The sequence below is a fragment of the Pleurodeles waltl genome, chromosome 4_2 (assembly GCF_031143425.1).
Source record: "Pleurodeles waltl isolate 20211129_DDA chromosome 4_2, aPleWal1.hap1.20221129, whole genome shotgun sequence".
NCBI lineage: Eukaryota > Metazoa > Chordata > Amphibia > Caudata > Salamandridae > Pleurodeles > Pleurodeles waltl.
The window spans coordinates 46783601-46801061 of NC_090443.1; positions in this window are offsets into that span (position 1 = coordinate 46783601).

Here is a 17461-nt window from a genome sequence, read left to right on the forward strand (position 1 = left end):
AGTTTAGGGTCAAACACATAATCTACATCAGTGGCTGTCAAAGACGTAGCCCATTGTATCCATCGCGGGTGTAAAGCTTTCGAATTAGGAACACTCGCTTTTGTAACAGCCTCTAAGGCCGGAACCGGGGAAACGACAACTATGCGTTGACCCTGGGCCAGCGGTCTTTCTTTAATAACAGCCATCTGTACTGCAGTGAGAATTTTCTCAGTTTGTGCAAAACGTTGCTCTGCAGCAGAATACAAGTGAGACTTGTATGCAATCGGGACAGTCTCCCCTTCATTAAAGGTGACATAAGTAAACCCAACAGCCCCAGGTATCACCCTGATCACTAAATGTGTCTTATTGTCCCGTGTGTGTAAGTGTTTAACTGCTAAGAGATCACTCTGTAATTCTCGCAGTATGTGTGTATGTTCAATCGTCCAAAATTTACTCGAAAAATTCGGGCGAATCAACTCGTATAAGGGTTTTATACGCGTTGCATAATCAGGAATGTAAGTTCTGCCAAAATTCAGAAACCCCAACAATGACTGGAGCTTCCGAACCGTATTAGGAGGCTGAAATAAAGCACATTTCTCCAAAAAATGTGGCGCTAGGCTCTTGCCCTCACTCGATAACTCATATCCCAGGAAAATGACGCTGAGGAAGGCAATCTTTGATTTTTTTAAATTAAACTTATAGCCAATATCAGCAAACCCCACAACAATGCGCGATACGCGCCTTAGATGTTGCTAAATCTCATCATCTGTCAGATATATGTCATCAACATATGATAATGCTTCAGGGTCGAACTCATGCAGCATTTCAGTTACACGAGCCGAAAACAGTCCTGGGCTATTCTTATACCCCTGAGGCAAACGACAAAATTTTTTCTGAGAGCCAAACGCACTGAAACAGGTATAGTCCCGACTCTCGGGCGCTATATTCTGGCAGAAAAATCCATTCGAGATATCTAATGTTGTCTTATATTTTTTACGCACTATATTATTCATAAGCGCTGCGCTGTGTGAATTCTGTATTGCATATGTGCGTGTATGACTATTCAAATGTCGGTAATCCACCACTATCCTATAGGAATGGTCCGGTTTAGCAACTGGAAACAAGGGATTATTCATCGGCGAGACACAGGGCTCAATTACACCCTGATACTCCAATTGTGTAAGAATTTTCCTAACCGATGCCCTAGCTTCAAATTTGATAGGATATTACGGTTGTGGCTGAGGTTCGCCCTTTATCGGAATTACATGATAAGGTGATTGCCTGTCCCACCCCACGTTATTCCTATACAAGGCGGGAGCCTGTGCTAGAGCCCATGATTTACTATAGGACTCCGCGAGTTCTCTCGGAACAAGTGGTGAGAAGGAAGGTGTAATAACCTCCTCCCCAACTGGACAGTCGCGAACAAAGTCAGGTGGCCAATCTTGTTCGGCCAACAGAACATCATATGATTTTACCACATGGTCCCAAAAAATGGCGTTTATAATACGGTCAATGTCCCCTTCCAATCGCAGAGTCACTTCATATACTCTATCAGGATCAGAGACACGCATATCCGCCGTCTCGACTTGTATGCAGTCATCAGTTGCTTTCACCTCCAGATGCTCTTGAAGACTCCGGCAAACTATTGTGACCTCTGCCGCGCTGTCTAACAGTGCTAACGCCCATGTCTTGTTCGTCAAGAGAACTCTCTTCTTGAGCGGCATGTCTAACTGAGACAGCTGCCACTTTCTTCTTTTTAAATTGCTGTTTCTGTTGCAGCGGTTTCTCTTCTTGTTTAATAGAAACATCCGCTGAGCGTTGTGAATCCTGTCTCGGTTTCACGTACTCCGTCCTCCGCTCTGACCGCCCACCTCTCTCACTTCTCTTTTCCGAGGAGTCCTGAAAGGAACGAGATTGGCGTGTATCAGTATATTGATATCTATCAGGCGTCTTCAAAGTATCCCTATTCCTGAGATTATACTTATTCTGTGGGGTCTCCGGTTGCGGAGACTGCCCACCATCTTTCTTCGGTGTTTGCTGTTTCTTTTCCCAGCGCTTTTTCGAACCCTCAGGTTGTTGCTGTTTAGCATTTTCTTTATTATTTTTACCCTGTAACTGGGGTTTTTGTGGTCTAGCCCCTAGGCTATCACGACCAATACTAGAATATGTTTCCGCTATTATTCTCGGAAGCTCCCGCTCCTGATTAAGCAGCGGTACATCCCGAAGACGCATACGCACTGCTAGTGCTACTGCCTCTCCTTTGAGATTACTCAAAATAATAGAAGAAACTGTGGCAAAATTGCCCAGCAACTGCATGCCCAAATCCAAGGCAGGGGCAGCCCCATATTCATCCTGAATCTGTTTAAGTACGTCCGGTAAATTAGCTAATGTCGGTGTACCATGTGCCGTAGTGTAGAGTGCGGCAAACACCGTGCCCCAGGTATTACAAAGGTCCACCGGAGGAACCATCCCGTACGGCAAACACATTGTCAAAATTCTATGTTTATCCTGAGGTCCCGTATGGGGAAATACTGCTTCCAGCGTATTAATTTTTTGCGCCAGCCAAAACTGAGTCTCCTCTCGTTTAGCCGGTACTTTACCCATAACCGAGTGTACAGTGGCCGGATTAATACCCGGAACCACAGCCTGTGGGTGCGCTGGAGCAGCACGCGCTGCATTCGTATTTAATGTCTGCATCACAAACTGAACTAATCATCTATATGTAGCCGTTAATTCTGTATATAAACGACGAACTTCAACCACTGCCAATTGAGCAACCGCAGGATGTGGTGTATATGTAGCCAATAAAGGCCAGGTAGGACCATCATTACTCAGTGGACCTAACCTAACTTGTGCTATTGAGTGTGGGAGGGCGCCATCAAGCCAATTATGGTGTTCTTGATAAGATAGAGGTATTTCTAAATAAGCGTAAGCCCTGTATTGTCCAGGGACATTCGCAACTGTGTATTCGTGAAAAGTATTTGTTCCCCCATCCACCGCTGGAAATGCGACCCAAGAATAAAAAAGTTCCGTTCAATAGGCTGCATGGGCGTCCACCACAAAAGTGACTGGACCCCCCTGGACTGTCAGTCCATGTGTCAATAGATGTCCCGTGAGCGGATCTCGCATATTAATTGCTATGTTCACTACATTAGGATTCGCCATTTTATAAAAAACGGCTTCAGGTCAGAGAAGGCACACCAATATCGGGGTTTTTTCCTTTCAAAGTTCAAGCTTGAACAACCAACCACTAAGCAATAGGAAGCACCTATGCCGTGGCGGCGGAAACCCTCAGCCCCACGGACGTCTCCGTATACGGAACCGAGGAGTCAAAATATATATGAGACCAAGAGAGTCAGTCGGACCTAATCATTAGAGCCAGACCAAACGTTGGCGGCGCCATGTCGCGTGGGCTCTCATTATTCTAAATGAGACTACTGGATTTCTAGGTAGCAGGATCGATAACGGTGTGGGGGACTGAGTCTGACCCACGTGTAAAGAACTCTGTCACCCTAAATCCGGTTTTTGCTCCGGCTAACTAGCAGTGCCTCATTTCTCCCATGTGGAAGGAATGATTTGGCAGCCGAGTGCATGACTTCTTTGGAACTTCTCAGGGAAGTCGTGGTTACTCAGATCCAAACCAACTCTCTTATTTCCAATATGATCTCATATACAAATGACAAAGACAGTATAAGTTTTATATAATGTTTTAATAAAACGACTGTATTTTAGATATTAAGGCGTGAGCCGCAATAACCAGAACGATACAACACAGTAGGATTGTAATAGTTACCAGGAGAGTAAAACATAAAAACAAAGCTATCATGTTGTCAAACAGTTTCTACTCTCCCTCTGCTTGTTCTATCTAGAGCACAGCATGTTAAGCTTCTAGCTTGCCTATTAGAATCACCGTGGAGATATCAGCCCTCATACCTGAGCAAAGACCTGTGATCTTGGTTCAGCATCTGCAACGAGGCAGTCAGCATCAAGTTGTGGTTCCCTGGTTGGAATCTCCCTCTTGCGTGTTTTGGGACAAGGAAGTGATTTTATAACTAACATGTCATCGTGATCACAAAATGTCCCTACGCAGGAATGCCGAGTCTAAACTCTTACCACGTCTATCGGCAATGTACCAGACTGTATCCTTGACTGAAGCACAGAGTAAATATGTTATAGAGAACTCCAGTGCTGAAGTAGGCAAAACAGTGTGATATGAATAAAAAACAACACCGTAGAACTGGCTATTTGAAAAATAACAGTACAAAGCCTAATAAAAAGCATGTAGAGCAAAGTACACAGAGGCTCTAAGCTGTCAGCAAATGAATAAAACATATTCAGGGCAAAGTGCACAAAGGCCTAAAGCCTGAAGCTAAAGCGCAATGAATACGTAAAACTAACCACACTACACACTCAGTGGACCTAGGATGAATGATATTTTCTGGCTCAACAAGTAAATTAAGCCCCGCTGCTTATGGGACCTCTGTAAAGGAATGGTGTGATTTCCGCTTCTTTTTGTGAGGCTCACCATCTGATTTGTCAGACTGTGGTGTGAACGGAGGTGTCGAAAGAAGTGTCACCTGAGCCAGGAACAGATTTAATCCCCGAAGGGACTTCGAGTTCAAAACCTTGGTACTCATGGTCCCTGAGTACTGAGGCAGCCATCTGCGCCAGGATATTGGCAGAAGAACCACCCCCGGCCAAGGGTCTCAAATGCAATTCTGATTCTTGAAATGGTAATTGAGAAACATTCTGACTGGAGTTTCCAATAAGATCTCAATTGCCAAATCTCACCAAAGACTGAGTAAAAGGCTTAAGGACCTTGATTAACACCCAATTTACGGAATCTTGCACATGATAACTCAGTGCTTCCACGAGATGCCCTTTCATTTGGTATTCATCTTGATTCTCATGCAGATCCATCTGAGGATCCTCATCGGTGTAGTACGCCATGATATGTTGTTTATAGAGGAGAGGAAGGGGTTCAGGGAGGATAGCCCCAAACAGGTAGTATAAATTCAGGTGTGATAAGAAGTCCAAACCACCTTAAAATTATCAATTTGCAATACTAGATGAGGCAGGAGCACCTGCATAAACCGTGGGCCAGGCCTCTAACGTTTTTGCGCCACGTCGGGCATTCTGGGGACATGAAATGAGCCAGTGAACACAGGCGCATGTGTAGCCGATCTGACAGATAAGGATTTTTCGAGCAGGCTACAGTGAGCATGCGCAAGCGGCAAAATAGAAAGAGGACTAAGTCCTCTAGGAAGAAGACACTCTCCCCAGGCCCGCTACCGCTCCACTGATGCGTTTCAGCTAATAAGCTGAACAAACAAAATAACAGTGTATTGATGACATTGCTAATATTAAAAATAATAATAAGCCACGAAACAGGGCGCATGACACGGCTAATATAATTACACAAATGATGTAGTGCTTATCTCGGCTTGCAGTAGCAAAGAAAGAGGAAAGACATTGTTGGTTCAGGAATATGTATGGTAGTGAAGCCTTGTGATTGGACAGTTAGTGCTGGGGCTCTTGGGATATGTGGTTTAAAGTTTTATTGTATTGTGATTGGCTGCTGTTTTTTGCGTCAGTAAAGAAGGAGAAGCATAATCCGAAGCCTCTGGTTCCGATATTGAATCAGTGTGAGTACGACAAGCTCCCACCACAGAGGAATGCAGACACGAGGGCAGCAAGGGGTGTCCTCTCAGAACTTAGAGAACCAGGTGCAGGCCTGATCAGTGCCCCCTATTATAGAGAATGTACTGTCCACAGGGTAGCTCGAACTTGCACTTGCCCTGAGGTCAGTGCGTTAGTGAAAGACAGACTGTCTGTTTGAAACAGCCAGTCTGTCTTTCACAACAGAGGTGGGCAACACATCCTGCTTTTAAAAAGGGCTTAGAGATCCCTCTGCAGGTGGGTGCAGTGAGGTACTACACCCACCTGCAGAGGGATGTCTGCAGGGTCCATGGGACTCTCTTCTTCCCATTCAAAGGCAGCTATCCGGGGCACACTGACTATGAGCAACCTCTTGTTGTACACACTCAGTGTGCCTCATAACTGCTCCTTTGCCTCTGCGTCATGGCATGGGTGGAGAGGCAAAGTGTTTCCTCCTTTCAATAGGGTCACTCCCCTATGGAAATGAGGTAATGTACCCTTAGGGTTATGAAATGGCATGACCTGAGTTCTAAACGGGGACGCACAATCATCTAAGGCTCCTTCTGTAATACCAAAATGCACCAGGGGTGCACAAGGTGTACGCACATTCCTGTTGCAACCCAAGACACTTTGAGTAAGATAGCCCTTGGGCGTCAAAAACAAGGCCCAAATCAAAAGTAACCCATGATTTTAGATAGGCAACCGGATGGGCGTGGAGTCTAGCAATTCTGGCTGAAGGATGGTTTGGTTGTCCATCCAGAGGAGTTAGAGAATACCACCTAGTTCTCCTTCTGTCTGAATTCAGTTTTAGGCGGTTGGTAAAAACTAATTACTGTAGAGCCCCCAGTCACACAAGCGCTGATTGTATTAGAAGAAGCCTGATCAAACTGTTAGGAAATGCTGGATATCATCAGCATATCAGTAGGTCTGGAAAACAAGGGCCCTCACTAGTTTTTCTAGTGGTTATATCTTAAGGTGAAAAAGGACAGGTGAAAAGGCAGAGCCCCGAGGGTCACCGCTGCTATGTTTTGACAGCAGAAGTTTGGAAATGAGGAAAAGAAACTGCTTGAGTACAAGTAGAAGAACCAAAACTTTCAGCACTTGCCCCTTAGGCCATCTGAATTGGGGACAGTCTATTAAGATTTTGTGTTTGATCATATCAAAGGCAGTTGAAAGGTCAAGCACGAGCAGATCCCCAGTCAGGCTTTAACTTTGTTTGATAAGTTTGGCAACCAGCTCAGTACTAGAACTGTGACAAAAACTTGCCTGTGTTTCGCCTAAAAGTGCCTTAACTCTCAAGGTACCTGGTTGCTACCTTGCTGGATGTTTTGCCATTAATTAGGAATTGGCCTGTAATAAAGTAATAGAGTAATAAGTTGGCAGTTTTTCAAATCTGCTGTATCACGATTTTATTGCTTGAGTAAATGGGTCACAGTACCACTTTCTCTGTAGAAGGGAACAGTGCAAATACCCTGGGATTGGTTAACCAACGAGCAGATTAGCTTACAAGCACAGAACCCAATGCCCGAAAAATGGACCCCGGACATTGATCGACCAGGGACCCAAACCTGAAGCTCAGGAGCTTGGCATTAGTGGGACAATGACCACTTCCAGAGAAGTAGAAGTGATTGATACAGGGGGCCTTCAGTAGTGGACACCAATGATGTTTTCATACATTTTAGTATTCTTATACTAGAGAAAGCCACCAACTTGTTACAAAGGTCTTAAGAGTACTGGATGCTTGAACATGGATATAGAAAAGAGCTTATGTTAGTAAATAGTTCACTCTGGGTGCAATGATATCGTAAGGATTTGTGGGGCCCCAAGCAAGATTCATTTTAGGACACCCTGTTTGGAAGAAATTTGAATTTATTACCTCTTTTCAGCTTGTCCCAAGCCTTTGTATTTTCAAACAATATTGAATTACATGTTAAACGTCCAGAAACATGGGCCCACAATAACAGTTGAACGCTTAACCTGCATGGTTTCCGCCAGTCAAACAGTACCAAAAAAAGCTTGAGCAATCACTGAATGAGCCATTTCTTTTTGAGTCTTTACCTAGATTTTTTTTACTTGTGTCAACTACATTTTATGTGTGATTCAGCCTCTAACCAGCCTATTACTCACATTGTAGAACATGCGTATCTACAGCGACAGATGCCATCGAACAACATGTTACGGGTGACTTGCTAGATGTTTAGTGGATTTGTGCTTACAATTTAGATAAAGCATGTGCATATCGCATTTAGCTTTAGCTCCCAAAAATTTGTAATCACAAATATATACTGCCTCACTGCTGGGGTTCTTGCTGCAACAGTGAAAATCAAGCGCTGCTCTTAGGATTTTCACTGTTCCGTTGGTAAAAATGTAATACCTTTCTCCTAACTTTTCTTTTCCTTCCTTGTCCCTCTTCTCATCTTTCTATGTATGCTATTTTCTAGCTAGAAAATTACCTCTATCCGTGCTGAACAAGAGAAATGTAATGAAGCAGGATACAGGAGATGTACCGAGACAAAGAGCACAGTATAGCAAGAGACGTGAAGAAGAGGTAGACACAGTAGAGAAAGAGATGATGTAGTAAAATATGTAAGGTAAAGAGACATAAAGATGAAGTAGCCATAAAGAAATATAAAGAGATGTAGAATGGTGATGAAATAGGTCAGGTTTTAGAGTATGGTAGCAAGGAATAGAGAAAGGGAGCAGGAAATGTACAGAGAGGCAGAAAAATACAAGACTGCAAGGGATGAGGCAGAGGGAGGCGAGGTAATGTAGAAAAAGCTGAATTAAAGAAAGGCAAAGAGAGTAAGAGGCAGAGAGGCTTGAGGTAAAACAAAGATGTGCAAGACAGAGAGAGCAAAATGAAACTAGGTGTAGAACAAAGGTCAACCAAAAGAATAGCATGGAAGAGAGAGAAATGTAGAGAGAGTGGCGAAAGCTAGTAAGAGATCTAATGGAGAGCAGAAAGAGTAAGTTGCAAGACGTGTGCTAGAAGAGAGTAAAGAGTTGTTAAGCAGAAAACACAAAGACAGTTTTGTCAAAAAGCGACAGTGATGTAGAGAGATTTATAAAGAAAGAAGTTGAGAGAGATTGTTAAATGGAGGGGCGACTTAAAATGTGGAGATCTAGAGGAAAATATGTGTTAATGAGAGAGAAAGTGTAAGAGACAGACAGAGAGAGAGAGAGAAGAGTTGATAATAGAGAGAAGGGAGTACCGGTAGCCATAAATGAGTAAGATATGTAGAAAGGTGAAGGAAAATAAACAGAAGTATAATGAGAGAAAGGAGAGACAGAGCGATCAAGTAACAAACTAATAGTGCGGTAAATAAAGGTTAGGCTGTGAGAGAGCGGTGGTGTAAGGTGAGGTAAAGAGAAAAGAGTAAGGGGTGAAGGGGAGTGGTGAAGCAGAGAAAGGACAGAGAGAAGTAAGGGAGTAGAGACACAGAAGAAGCATAACAGCGGGGAGCAGAAATTAATTTGTAAAAGAAAGTGTTGGTGTGCTTAATTTCAGGGCTACGTAGTCTTGATTACACCTCATTCCTCTTTAATACACAGCCAGGCATTCCTTGCCCCTTTACCTCACCCTCTCATGTTCTTTTTCACCATTTCTTTCTCCTTTTGTCAATGAGATTCTGTCTTTCTCTTCCTGCTTCTTTCCACCTTTTGTGTTTTTCTATCTTTTGCAGTAGATGAAAGCCTGTTGGGGGAAATAGGTGCTGGTCCCCAAACTGACAGCGGGTGTGGCCCCACCTGCAACCACTGGCTCAAATTAAGCACTGGGGGAGGAGGGGGTAACGATTAGGTTGTATGAGAAGCAAAGAGGTTAAAAGAGAGATACAGGGAGGTCAGATTGAAAGAGAGCAGTAGGGTACGGAGAGGGGTGAGGTGGAGGGAGGGGATCGAGGGTGATAAAGATATAACCACAAAGAGTGATAGAAAGAGGGTGAGAGTCATGCGAGAGAAGTAGAGAGATGAAGTCGAGAGAGGTATACTGGGTATATTATGAAAGAAGAGAGGTGAACAAAGGTGAGGCAGAGAGAACAGATAGGGGGGAAAAAGGGACAGAGAAAATTAAAGAGAGTGGGGGGGGAGATTAAGACAGAGGGTTATGGCAGAAGAGGTGAGGTGAAATAAAAAGAGAAAAGACAGAAATAGAGTATTTTTATATAATTGCCACAAACTACTTGAGAGTGTGATATTGTTAAATTGAGCAGGCCAGACAGGCGCACCAAGGGGCAGATTAAATTATTTTAGCGCAAAGCAGCACTGGGTGGCATTGTGCAGGGGCAAAACAAGTGCAGATTTGTAATAAGCAAAAACGGTATGCTGCTGCTCGCTGTCTCTATAGACTTCATGTTTCCAGCACCAGCCTTTCATTCTTTATGCTCTCTGAAGTATTGTGTCTACAAAGGTAGTGAATCGCATGGTAACCGTAGGCTTGCCCTCACGCGTATCTTGGTTCTCCTCGTTGCCTCGGATATCACCTGCAAATTCTTATCAGTCGACCGGCGATTAGATACGCGGCGCCCCTGGCCTGCTGCACGGAAGCCGCGTCTTATCAGGGAACGTCCAGGGGGAGATAAGGGGCACCGGGCCTCCGAGTTTATACAGTGGCCATCTCTGAAAACACGTCCGCATTCTGGGCCCAGGAGTCCATTTAACAAATACAACGAAAGGGAGCGGGAAACGCGTGACCTATATTGGTTAAGTGACATTTTACGGAGAGAAGGCGGTGTTTCTATGGGCTTCAAAGAGTAGGCGGGGCTACCAAACAGCATATTATTTTCTCAACTTCTGTAGCCTGTTCGTATTGGCTCTGGGTTTAAGTTAGCACCAAGCAAACACCTTGGCCTGTATGAACGCTCCGAAAAGGGTACACAATATAACGCCCAAAACCCTGTAGTCTATAGTGACCAACGACACAAAAAGGTGTCGAACATGTGAGTAATTAAGCATAACTGCTCTGCTATAGGGCGTCCATTGCTTTTAATTGCGTACCCAAAGGTATAACAATTAACAGCTGCTAACGCACCACAGCAGGTACGAAACATGGCAATTAACACCCTCTATTCACACCCAGTACAGACAGACAAAGAAGCCGCACGGCCCTGTCTCCATTATGTCCTCATGTCAGTCCCTCAATTAATTAGAATGCAGGCACCAAACCGTAACATTGTCAACATTCTGACTGGATGAACCAGTCTTAGCTTCTAAATAGGGTGATGTGGCTATCTTATTTAAGCATTGCTTACTAGACACCACAAACAGACCGCATGTTATCGGAACGGCGCAGGAGCTACAAGTCTTTCACGGGCTTCCAAGATTAGATTAGGCACACTTTGAAAACAGGTGCCGCGCCATGGGCCGGGAGCTCGTGCAGAACAAATATATTAAGGAAAGGGCTAAAAATCAACAGGTAAGAGAGAAAAAAAACACAAATTAAAATTTTAAATATACAATTCATAAAAGACTTGCTGTTAAAGCATGCAGGTTCGAAAATTCCATAACTATATGAACTATTACCACCTATTTCGTTTGAACTCGTTTTGTGGGACTGTGTAGGAGAATGTGGGGAACAAATATTGTATCAAAATAGCACATAAAATTACGGACTATCAAATTATCATAACGGTGAATTTATCTATTGCTAAGTATAGGTTTATTATACTTAAAACCACACTTCAATGTACTTTGATTATATATATATTCACTTTAAAAAACAAATGTTACAGGGACCTTATAGTTAGGCTCAGATTTTAAACGTACAAAACCATATAAATTCACCAGTTACAGTCAGAGCTACCTCAAGTAACCATAACTCATACCCTAAGGTAACTATAGCTAGAGCCCCCACATGCACAGTTTTTTCATCAAAAAATGTACTGAAAATATTACATTGATATTATCAATGATGTTATCAAAGATGTTATGAGTGATGTAATTTGTGGGTTAATTAGCAGTGCATGGCAGGGGGCGCAAGTTATAGTTACCTTAGGACAGGAGTTATAGATACTTGAGGTAACTAACTATATAACTGGTGAATTTCTGTGGTTTTGCGAGCCTAACTACAAAGTCCCTGTAACCTTTGTTTTTTTCAGTGAATTTCTTTGTTTAAAAAAAAAAGCTATTTCCTAGCTATAACATCCCTGTAAACGTTTTTTAGTCAATTTCTATGTTTTTTTAACGTTTAGTAATTTTCATTACTATACGTTAATCCAACCACCGCAGCACACAAGCAAAGACACCCAACCTTGCACCGTGCACAGCCCTCGCCTGTGTGCAGTAGGGGTTGCCTGCAAGAGCTGGTCTGCAGCCAGTCCCTGCAGCCAACAACCCTAACCACCCAACCCCATGCTTTGCACAGCTCTTTTGCCATGTGCGGCAGAAGTTGCCCACGGCATCTCTGGGTGTCAGAATAGGTGTGAGAGGGTGTAAAAGGGGATGAGAGTGGCTGTGAGTATCTGGGTGTGTGAGTGCGTACATCAGTGTTTTAGTGGATGCATCAGTGTGTCGTGGGTCTGCAAGAGGGTGCATGAGATCAGTGAGTGGGTGTGTGAGAGTCTGAGATGGTCTGTGAGTGGGTGCAGGGGACAGAGATGAAAGCTCCAGTTTTTGACGGCAAGACCTGCTTTACAGATCCTGCTATCAAAAAGTTGAGTGTTTGCTGTGGCTTGGCAGCCAAACCACAGCAAACAGCTATATCCCAAGGGTGGGCACCCAGGACATAGCAGGAGCCGGCCCTGAGAGGTGGTGGTCTTCAGGGCCACCAGTGGCATCACGAGGGGGGGGGGGGGGGGCGCGCAGGCCCCCACCCCCCCAACGTGACGATTGCCCCGGGAGTCCCTGGGGCCCCCACACTCAAAAATATTATTGCCCCTGGGGGGCCCATTGAAAAAACTATTTTTTTTGTTGCAAATATCATGAATCTGCAGAAAACCATAAAACATAAAATGCTTTTTTGCTCTGTGGGGGTACCTCTGGGATACTGCTGCCAGAGTGCTAAGCAGTCAGGGTGTCTGTATCCTGGCCACTTGTCTTCGGGTAAACCACGTGCGAGGTGTGGGGGCGGAAGTACTATGAGGGGTGAAGGTTGCGGCGACGTGGGCTGGCGGACGGATCCGGCCACGGCAAACTGGTGGGGGGCTATTTAAGAGCTCCCCCAAGAAGGCTCGTCCTTCTTTTTGTTTCTGGCGGACAGGTTCGTGCGGAGCCCGCAATTGTCCCACCCACCCGACCCTTAGTTACATTGGGAGTTTAGGCATTTTAGCAGAAATTGAGATATACAAGTGACTAGAAATAACAGGGGGGGTCCCCATGGTTGGAGCCCCAGGAGGACACCAGGGATAGGATCCTGAAGTTCTGAGCCAACCTGCGGACGTACACACCAGATCAAGGGGTAAGGGAGTTCAGATCGCTTGGGGGGGCCATGGGGCGCCCAGCTCTTGGCCGCCCCGGTACACCCCGAGTATGATTGGTGCTTGGAGGGGGGGCGGAACCCTGGGCGTGAGGACAAGGAACGGTGTAGTCAGGGTAACCGCCCCTCCTAGGGATACAGGTGAGATACAGGTCACCTGTGTGGTCCAATGGTGGTTCAGGACAGGAAGGGATCCTGTCAGAAAGATTTATGGTCACTAATTAACAGGACTTGTAGTTATTGTAAATATTTGTGCAATGTTCTTTATGCTTGACTTATGACTATGTTTGCTATAAAGAAAATAATTGGTGTTGAAATAAAAACCACTTCCAACAAATTAAGCTTGTCTGTCTGTGTATAGCTGGTGGGGGGAGTGGGGGCTACCTGGAGGCCTCCGGATCCTATCTTTTTTTTGTTTACTTTTCTACTGTGGCTCGGGTCTAACCAAGTCCCAAGATGTCTGCTAACACTTATTGGTTTGAAGTGTTGGCAGCCAATCAGAGCTGTGCATTTCCCTGCACAAACTAGTCTTTTTTCACAAATACTTTGTGGCCAGAGGTGTACAAATTTGGATTTCCCTAAATTTCTCCAAAACGACTCAATAAATTTACACACAATAAGTGAAAACGTAATCTGCGTACCCAAGGTCCTTTGTGAATTAACATGGGAAAAGCAACATTTTGTGATTGCCCTTTTTCTCAGCCCACGCTTGACGGATCACCCAGAAACGTTCTGTTCGCAACAAGAATCACTGCAACACTTTTTCCAGAAAATGTTGTGAAGATACATCAAAGAGCTCCAAACATATAGGCATGTCAAAACCCACTTTTTCTATGGAAGCATGGTCCTAACTATATCTAGTGGCGGCCGCCACTATGAGACTATCTCCAGACTGTTCATAGGGAGAGCTCAGGCAACAGCCAAAAGTTGAGATCTGAAAAATCATGTTGGTTGTGTTGGGTGGAGGTTAGCATGTTGGTTAGGGTTGTTGTAGTGGTTAAGGTAGGGTGGGTATAATGCTCGTGGTGGGGGTAGGGTGGTGGTAGGGTGAAGGTAGTGGTGGTTAAGGTGGTGAAGGAGGTGGTAAGATGGTGGTGATAGAGTGAGGGTGGTGATCTTTAAGCATATGGAAGTAATGGGTATGGTGTTGGAGGTTAGGGCAGGGTGGTGGGGGCTTGAGTTAGAGAAGTAAATGGGGTTACGGTGGTGGTGCTTAAGGTTAAGGTCCTGGGTAAGGTGTGTGGTGTTAGGAGTAAGGCTGTGATATGATAGTGGTGATAGAGTGGTGGTAGTTAGAGTAGTGGTGTTGGTGTTGAAGGTTAGGGAGGTGTTGGTTTTGGTGTTGGGGCGGGTGTGGTGGTGGTTAGGGTGGTGTTCATTAGGTTAGGGTAGTGATGGTGGCTAGGGTGGTGGTAAAGGTGGTGATATTATGGTGGTAAGGGTGGTCCTGGTGTATAGGGTGGACTGGTGGTGGTTGTGGTAAGGGTGGTGGTGGCTATGGTAGGGTGATGGTGGTTTGGGTGAGTGAAGGTGATTGAGGTGGTGAAGGTTTTGGTTAGGGTGGATGTGGTGATTAGAGTAAGTGGTGGAGGTAAGGGTAGTGATGGTAGGATGAGGGTGGCAAAGGTGGATAGTGTGGGTGTGGTTAGGGTTGGGTGGTGGTGGCAGTCCGGGTGTTGGTTAGGGTGGCTGTGGTTTAATTGTGGATTGGTGGTTAGAGTCGGGCTCTGGTTGTGGTTATGGTGGTGGTGAAGATGGTTGTGGTTCTGGTGGTGGTGAAGATGGTGGTTGTGGTTAGGGTGGTTCTGGTTAGGTTTGGTGGTGGATACAGCAGTGGTGGTTAGTAGGGTGGTGGTGGTAGTATTAGAGTGGTGGTAGGATAGTGGTGGTAGAGGTGTTTAGGGTGGTGGTAGTTAGGGTAGGGTGTTGGTTAGGTGGGGTGGTGGTGAATAGGGTGGGTACGTGGTGCTTAGGGTACGCAGTGGTTAGGCTAGGGTGGTGGTGTTATGGTAGTGGTGGAATTGTGGGGGTGATGGCAGACGTAGGGTGGTTGTAGAATGTTGGCAGGGTGCTGGGAGTTAGGGTGTGTGTTAGTGGTTAGGGTAGAGGTAAGAGGATGGTGATGGCTTTAGTGGTGTTAGTGTGGTCGTTTTGGTAGAGATGGTGGTTAGGGTGGTGGTGGAGGTGGGCAGTGTGTGGCTTAGGTGGTCAGGGTTTCAGTTAGTGTTGGGTGGTGGTACTTAGGTTAGGGTGTGGGGTAGAGGGTGGTAGTGGTTAGGATGGTGGTGGTATGGTGTTGAGAGTGGTGGTGATTAGGGCAGAATGGTGGTGGTGAAGGTAGGGTGGTGATGGTTAGAGTGTTGGTGGTTAAGGTAGAGTGGTGGTAGTTACAGCCGGTCGGTGGTGGTCTGGTGAGGGTGGTAGTGGTTAGGTTGATGGGAGTTATGGTAGTGGTGGTTAGTGTGGTGGTGGTAGGGTAGATGTGGTTGGGTGAAGGTGCTGGTGAGGGTGATGGTAGTTAGGGAGGAGTGGTTGTGGTGGTTAGGGGGTGGATAAGGCAGGGTAGTGGTGCTTAAGGTATGGTGGTGGGTAGGGTAGGATGGTAGTAACTAGGGTAAGGTGGTGGTTACGGGTAGAGTGATGGTGTTAAGGGTGGTAGTGGCTGGGGGGCAGTGTTAGTGGTAAGGCTGACGGTGATGGTTAGGGTTGTGTTTGGGTTGGTGGTAGGGTTGTGGTGGTAGGGTGGTGGTAAGGTGGTGGTTAGGGTGTGGAGGGCAGTGGTGAAGGTGGCTGCGATTAGAGCAGTGGTTGTTGCGTGGTGGTTAGGGTTGGGTGGTGGTGGTTAGGGTGATGGCGGTGGTTAGGGTAGAGTGGTGGTTGTTAGAGTGGTGGTTGTGATTACGGTGGTGATGGTGGTAGTGATGGCGGTAGGATTGTGGTACACATAGTTATGCAGGAGGGGCACAGGAATCAGGCAGCAAGGACAACAGAAGAACAAAAAAACAGGCATTGGCAAAGCAAATAGTTTTCGCCTATGCAAGAGGTACTGGCTTTGCCAATGTATTTTAGCCATTTTGTAACATAGGATGGCTAAAATGTTAGGGGTGTAGAGGAAAGTGGCGTGGAGTGGATTAAACATCATAGAGTGGAGTGGCACAGAGTGGAGAAGAGTGTTATACAGTGGAAAAGAGTGTTACAGAGTGGAGTGATGTAGAGTGGAGTGGAATGGCATTGAGTGGAGTAAAGAGTCATGGAGTGCGGTGGAGTAGAGTAGAGTGACATGCACTAGAGTGTCAGAGCAAAGTGGAGTAAAGGGGCATAGAGTGAAGTGTCGTGAGGTAAACAGAAGTGTTGTGGACTGGAGTGGCATAAAGTGGAGGGGTGTACAGTGGAGTGGCATAGGAAGGATTAGAATGCTGGAGACTGGAGTGGCATGGAGAAGGGTAGAGTGGAGTAGAACGTCATTGACTGGTGTGACAGTGGAGTGGAATGTCAGAGTGAAATAGTGTAGAGAGGCCCTGTATAGAGTGGAGCTGTATAAAGTGGAGCTGTGTGAAGCTCCGTACAGTGTTGTGTACAGTAGAGTGCATAGAATGGAGCAGAGTATCATAGAGTGGAGTGGCATAGAGTGGAGTATGCATGTTATAGTATCCCACCAACATTCCATGCAACACAATTTCAATTGAAATTACCATTGTATTTGCAGACATACAGTTTTATTGATAAAACTATATAGTGCACAAATGATAATGGGAGGAAACCGGCATCGCCTAGTAAATTGATTTGTTTTGACCTTATTAAAATATTTGTTTCCACCACACTTCACAGTTACAAAAATGTGCTTCATTTGTGCTTTCCAAATTATGATGTATTCTGAATTGATTGTACAGTTCATTCACGGTATTTAAATTCTTACTGTGTTTTAGAAAAAATTAACAACCCGTAGCCTTTCCTTTCAACCCTCAGTACCCAGCAAGATTGTCACAAAAATCCATTCCCTTTGCAGTCAGGGAAAGAAAAGTAAACACCATCCTCCTTCAGAAGAGAGAGCTTAAAATTTGATCTCTGTCTTTCCACAGCAAATGTGGCAAGATAAACCAAAATGTTAAGGCCTCTTTATTGACCTTTCACTCCTGAACTTCAGCACAGTTATTTTGTTGTTGCTTCAGCAACCCCCAATTCCCTACTCCCAGCTGCTATGGCATGGGGTGAAATTAAGGAAGAGGATTGTTTGTTTAAGTTATGCTTTTAGAATAGAGCATTAACCAAAATAAACAAGCTTGTAGATAGCAATTGTTCCTCATATGCATGCAGGATTGATGTACTGCCAGAGACAAATAGAATCAGCCAGCAGAAAGACAGGAGGCACAAAACCTTTTCAATGAAATACAGCATGTTTACTGTTATGAACTA